Below are 7,302 nucleotides of genomic sequence, written 5' to 3'. Positions count from 1 at the left end.
GCATCTGATGGACTCAAGTGTGGCAGTGGTAATGAGGTTGGCCCAGGATCGGACATTGTTTCATTCTGCTGTGCATGGGGTTGCTATGAGTCGGTTCCGACTCGATGACACCTGACAACAACAAACTGGTATAGTAATATAAACAAGGTTGTGATTTTTAAAATATAAAATTGTCTCTAAACAATATTGTTGTTGTTGTTAAGTGATGTCTAAAAGAAATGCATGCAAAGTCAAGCTGAGGAAACCACCTTACTTGACTGAATTTGGTGCATTTTTTGAGCTACGATAATGCATCACCCAAAGGAAATAGCATATCTAGGCAGTCAAGTCTCAATTTGGATAATGTATTTGTGTTCATCTGTAGAGCTCTGGAAATTCATCTCAATTGTCCAAAGATGAGATGAGGATGAGCCAGCCATATGCAATGAGTTAGTGGAAAGGCAATGTTGCATATCCTTGTTCTATAACTACCTTTATCTTTCTTCTGACTGCTCTGTTGAGTCGGTTCTTACTCAGAGCAACCTGATATAGGGTTTCCTAAGTTACACATTTTTACATAAACAGAAAGCCTCACCTTTCTTCTGTGGGGCCACTGGTGGATTTGAACTGCTGACTTCATGATTAGCAGCCCAAGTATAACCCACTATCCAACTAAGACTCCTTATTCTATTAAAGGCAATGAGTGAATTAATCCCAAATCTCTTTCCAGCATTCATTCTTCTAATTTTCCCTCTGACTTTTCTGTGATATTCACTAATCTCCTTCTCTCCTCATTTTTCTTTCCCCCAAAACTTGAATATTGGCATTCTTCTGAGACTAGATCTTTACCCCTCCATTTTCCTTATATTAAATCCTGACTTATTCCTCTCCGTTGTTGTTTTGTGCTGTTGTGTTGATTCCAATTCAAAGCTACCCAGTATAGTGTTTCTGAGGAAAAGCTGGTGGCTTTCAACCACCGATCTTGTGGTTCGCAGTCCAATGCATAAAAGTCAAATGAAGCCCTATCCCTTCACTATGCTGCTACGGCTGCGGCTGCACACCATGGACTCAGTTCAAGCTCACAGTGACCCTGTAAATAGGGTTTCATCTTTAAGGGAACAGAAAGCCTTAAGGTTAACAGTCCAACACATAACCCACTATGTTGCCCTAGCTCTATTCTTATCACTTTCTTCTAAAAACCCTAAATATATTCCCATTGTTAGCAAAATCAAGTTCAAAGGAGACCTAGCTCAGTGGTTAAAAGCTTCAGTTTCGATCTAGGTTTAGATCCTTCTACCAAAATTTCACATAAGCTTTTGTTGTTGTTGAATGCCCAGATGGTTCTGATTCAAAGCGACCCTATATAGGGTTTCCAATGAATGACTGCTGGGTTTGAATTACCAGTCTTGTGGTTAGTAATCCAGTGCTTATCCTACAGCACCATGCCAGGGATCCAAGATCTAGGGAAACTTTATTAACCTCTATAAGAGTTATTCTCTTTTGAACAAGTTATTGTTGTTGTTAAGTGCCCTTGAGTCATTCCACTCATAGCAACCATGCCTAGGGTTTCCAAGGAGGAGCTGGTGGATTAGAACTGCTGATCTTGTGGTTTGCAGTCCATTGGTTATCTTATATGCCACACATTTGGGCTCAAAAATTGTCAATATTGTATTGTTGTTACATGCCATCAAGTCTATCTTGACCCATAGTGATCCTGTATAGGGTTTCTGAGGAGCAGTTGGTGAGCTTGAACTGCCCACCTTACAGCTCAAATGCATTTGCAGTCTGGCACATTAACCCACAGCACCACACCAGTAATATTGTATTATAAATTCCAAAGGGGAAATGGTATCATGAGACTTCCAATTTGGGTGGCAGCAAAGGCAGCCAGGTAGGAAAGGCTCCATGGGGGAAGAAGTGAAAACCCACAGAAGCTGCACTTATAGACCAACACCAGAGCTCTGGATCTACCATAAGTCCAGGATGTCAGTTTCCTGCTCTTGCAAGTGAAAAAAATCACTTAATATAAAGTAAAATTTTATGAGTTAGGAATCTCTGGAGACGGGATTCTCTCGGCAGCCACCCTGCCTGGGTGGATTTCAAAGACCAGGGTTACAGCCAGACCAGAAGAGGGAACCGCCTTACAGTGACATTTACAAAAGGAGGTGCAGGGGATTCTACACACTTTTCCTCCTATTCGCTATTGAATTTTCTTTGCCCAGCCTGGACGCCTTCAGGTGTGTGGGTGCAAACCCCTCCCTACCTGTCCCCAGCAAAAAAAAAAAAAAAAATGTCCAGCACTGACCCCACAGTACAGAGAGAAAGACCTTGGCAGCTACTTATGATGTCAGCCTCGGGGTCTCAGCCCTAAAATTAACTTGTACACAACCCTTACTCAGGCCTATACAGCAAGAAAAAAGCAAGCACATCAGGCCTGACAGACAAACCATAGAGCAATCTGTAAAACCCCAACATAAAAGGACGCAACTATCTCAAGAATTACGCTGTGCACACGCAGATACCTAACTAAACTTCAGAGACAAAAATAGTGGACAATCTTGATCCCATTAAATTCTCAATATCTATCTGCACACCTCCACGGTGGTGACTAGAGGAGGGGCCTGAGAGACCGGACACAACCACCCACTGCTGGAGGCTTCTATGGTGTAAGCACACTGTCTGTGTAGCAAGGCGACTGGACAGTTGGCCATAGTTTTATTTTTGTTTCAAAGTGGTGGTTTTTGTCTCTACTTTTATATTACTTCTGCTTTTGGGCCTTTGATCACACATTTTTCCTGGAAGTGGGAGCTTTTTCTCCCTGTATTACCCAAGAAGAGACAGCAATCGTGGCCATATAGCCAAGCTACAAGCATATCCCATAATATTCCACCATTGAGACAAGAGCCAATAACAGCTGCTAAGCATTACATGCAAAAAGGGAAGCCAATCTCCTGATCATATCCACAGGAGACACCCAGTAAGCTTAATAACACAACAAATATCCATTTAAGCATTAAAAAAAAAAACCAACAAATGATCTCAAAACATGTCCCCAAACAGAAAAGAATATCTGAGACAAATGCACTGGAGACAGACAAAGGCTCCCCAGCAGAGGATGAGCAGGTTTTGGATTTGCCTGAAAAATAATTCAGAAGAATGATATGGAAACAAATTCAAATGCTCTGAAAAGGAGTGAAGGAAAACAAGGAAGAAGTCAGAAAAATACTACAAGAGCAATCAAACAAGATTGATACAGCATTGGAAACAATTCACAACCTGCAAAAATAGGTCCAGATGATTAATAATAAAATATCAGAAATGGACAATACACTGAAAGGGGAAAGGGGCAGAATTGAAGAGATGGAAGCCAGAACTAGCGAGCTGGAAGACAAATCTCTCAATGCTGCTAAGATAGAAGAACAAACTGAAAAAAGGATAAAAAAATCTGAAGAGAGGCTAAGATTAATGCTAGATAACATGAAGAGGAACAACTTAAGAATTATTGGCATTCTGGAACAGAAAGAATTAGAGAAGTCCACAGAGGAGATAGTTGAAGAGCTTCTGGAAGAAAATTTCCGTAACATCTTGAAAGATGAGAAGATAAACATTCAAGAAGCCGAATGTACCTATCCCAGGAAGGATAGACCCCAAAAGAAATTCACCAAGACATAGAATAATCAAGCTCTCCAAAATCAAAGACAAGGAGAGAATTTTAAAAGCAGCCAGGGAGAAGAGAAGTGTCACCTACAAAGACAAGCAAATCAGATTAAGCTCTGACTATTCAGCACAAACCTTATAGGCAAGAAGGCAATGGGGAGACATATATAAAAACAAGTAGTCTATCCAGCAAAACTATCAATTGAATATGATGGTACAATCAAAACATTCTAGAATAAACAGAAGCTAAGATAGTTTATTAAAACCAATCCAGCACTTCAAAACATCCTAAAAGGAGTTCTTTGGACTGAAAACCAACAAGAACAGACAATAACCTGAGATTGACAGGCGTGGCAACACCACCTGGAACTCAGTCAACAGATAGCAGAGTCCAGAACAGAATAAAAATACAACAATGAATTCAAAGGAGCTGGGAGGTCAACCGAAGATCAAAATTATATCAATGTCAAAGAACAGACAAACGTAGCAACAGAGATCCAGGTGGCGAGGATGTCAGGTAGATTACAGGATACAATAGATTCTCTTAAATGGAGAGAAAAGTTAATAGACTCTAAGGTAACCCCAATGAAAGTTAATACGGCACAACTTAACGTGAAAATGAACTTCCAAGCAGAACAAGAAAACATGAAATCTAAGAAGAAAGCATCAAGAAATAGCACAAAATACACAAACTCAGCACAAGGAGGCATGCAAAACAAAGGAGCGAACAGCACTACCAAATATTTAATATAATGGGAAACCTGGGTGACTCTTTTGAATGGAATTGGGCTGATTCATCGCTGGTTTACGAAGACAGAACCAGGCCAAGTCTAAGCCACCACAGCATCGTGCTACCGCAGCTGCAAGCCAAGAGTTTAGGTCGTGTCCTCCCTTCTTCCACCCACCTTTAGGAGACAGAAGGAAACAAAAAATAACTTGGAAAAAATTACATCTGCCAGAATTAGCAAGAGCTTGAGTTACGATATTTCTGAAACTCAACAAATTGAAGCTTAATGCCACAGAGTTCGACTTACTGACCTGGAATATGGAGAGACTGCTTAGACTTGGAGGAGATATGTCTGGACTGGTCCAGGGACCACCTACAGATGCTCCTGTCGTGGACACAGTAGAACAAGTCTATAGCTCTTCCTTGGCACTGTTAAAACATGGTCGTGCTGGAGTTCCAATGGAAGTTATGGGTCTCATGCTTGGATAATTTGTTGATGATTACACCGTCAAAGTGATTGATGTGTTTGCTATGCCACAGTCAGAAACAGGTGTTAGTTAGTGTGGAGGCAGTTGATCCAGTGTTCCAAGCCAAAATGTTGGATATGTTTAAACAGACAGGAGGGTCCGAGATGGTTCTTGATTGGTATCACAGTCATCCTGGCTTTGGTTGTTGGTTTTCTGGTATGGATATCAACACTCAGCAGAGCTTTGAAGCCTTGTCAGAGAGAGCCGTCGCAGTGGTTGTGGATCCTATTCAGAATGTAAAAAGAAAGTTGTTATTGATGCCTTCAGATTGATCAATGCTAATATGATGGTCTTAGAATATGAACCAAGACAACCAGCTTCAAATCTGGGTCACTTAAATAAGCCATCTATTCAGACATTAATTCATGGACTAAACAGACATTATTACTCCATTACTATTAACTATTGGAGAAATGAGCTGGAACAGAAGATGTTTCTAAATTTGCATACGAAGAGTTAGATGGAAGGTTTGACACTTCAGGACTACAGTGAACATTGTAAACACAATGAATCAGTGGTAAAAGAGATGTTGGAATTAGCCAAGAATTACAATAAGGCTGTAGAAGAAGAAAAGATGACACCTGAACATTTGGCAATAAATAATATTGGCAAGCAGGATTCTATATTCCATTTGGAGGAGCATGTGGATGTACTCATGACTTCAAATTTTGCCCAGTGTTTAGCAGCTATGTTGGATACTGTCGTATTTAAATAAAGCTAATAGTGATACTTTCAGTATATATTCCAGTATTGTTCCTATTGCTCAAAAGCAAGGGACCTCTGAAGGTGTATTTGGTTAAATGTAAGACACCTGGCATCATTTGCAGCACTCTAACCCCTTTGGTCTCAGTTGTGCAATTACTTGTTTCTTAAGTCAGTCTTTGCAGATTCCAAAGTTGTGCAAGAATACACCAAAGTGGACAATTTTATTAAGTTCCCATTTAATATTTGAATAAATAAGTAGCACAAATAAATTTGATTGTTTATTACAAAATAGAATACTTTTACAATCTAAAAAAAATTAATATAACGGCAGCAATAATTCATACCTATTGATAATTACATTGAATGTCAATAGATTGAATGCACCAGTGAAGACACAGAGAATGGCAGATTGGAAAAGAAAACAAGACCCTTTAATATGCTGCCTGCAAGAGACACACCTTACACACAAAGACAAAAACAGAGAAAAAGTTAAAAGGATGAAAAAAATATATACCAAGTTAACTGCAACAATAAACAAGCAGGAGTGGCAATATTAATCTCTGACAAAGTAAACCTTAAGATAAAAATTAGCATAAGAGACAAAGAAGGACACTATCTCATGATCAAAGTGTCAACTTTGCAAGATGACATAACCATAATAAATATATACGCTCCCAATGAAACAGCATCGAGATACATGAAGCAAACCTTACAAGAGTTGAAGAAATAGATAAATCTACAATTATAGTGGGATATTTTAATACACCACTTTAGAAAAGGGACAGAACAACCAGAAAGAAACTCAACAAGTTTACAGAGGAACTAAACAATACAATTGACCAACTTGACCTCACAGATGTATACAGAGCATTCAACCCCTAAACAGCACAATATAAATTCTTCTCCAGTGTGCATGGAACATTTTCCGGAATTGACCATGTGTTAGGTCACAAAACAAGCCTCCATAAATTTACAAGCATCAAAATTGTACAGAGCATCTTCTCAGAGCACAATATTATAAAACTATAAATCAACAACAAGAAGACTAAGGAAATAAAGTCATATACATGGAAGCTGAACAACACCCTGCTGAAAAGCAACTGGGTAAAAGAATAAATTAAACATGAGTTAATAAAATTACTAGAAACAAATGAGAATGAAATCACAACATCCCAAAATCTTTGGGACACAGCGAAAGCAGTCCTGAGAGGACAATTTATTGTGATAAATGTCCACATCCAAAAAGAAGAAAGAACAAAATTTAACACATTAACACAGTATCTCCAACAATTAGAAACTGACCAACAGAGGGACCCTACAATCACCAAAAGAAAAGTAATGATAAAGCTAAGAGCAGAAATAAATGAGATGGAAAACCGAAAAACTATAGAAAGATTCAACTGGACAAGAAGCTGGTTCTTCCAAAGGATTAATAAAATTGGCTAGCCATTGGCAAACCTAACCAAAGAAAAGAGGGACAAGACACGAAGAACTCGCATTAGAAACCACACGTGCGATGTCACAACGGAACCAAACGAAATCCAAAGGATAATAAGAGAATACTATGAAGAGTTGTACTCCAACAAATTCGAGAACTTAGAAGAGATGGATGCATTTTTAGATACCGACCCATAGCGACCTTATGCACAGCAGAACAAAACATTGCCTGGTCCTGGGCCAACCTCACTACTGTTGCCACGCCTGAGT

The 7,302-nt window shown here is 39.3% G+C and overlaps 1 pseudogene; it reads left to right on the top strand.

Annotated features, from left to right (window-relative positions):
• The first annotated feature begins 4,681 nt into the window (after positions 1-4,681).
• Positions 4,682-5,605, top strand: LOC102821684 (annotated as a pseudogene).
• The last annotated feature ends 1,697 nt before the right edge of the window (positions 5,606-7,302 follow it).

Source organism: Chrysochloris asiatica, unplaced genomic scaffold (genome assembly GCF_000296735.1).
Source record: "Chrysochloris asiatica unplaced genomic scaffold, ChrAsi1.0 scaffold04573, whole genome shotgun sequence".
NCBI lineage: Eukaryota > Metazoa > Chordata > Mammalia > Afrosoricida > Chrysochloridae > Chrysochloris > Chrysochloris asiatica.
Note: the sequence above shows the minus strand (reverse complement) of the source record. Positions and strands in the feature narration are given on the sequence as shown.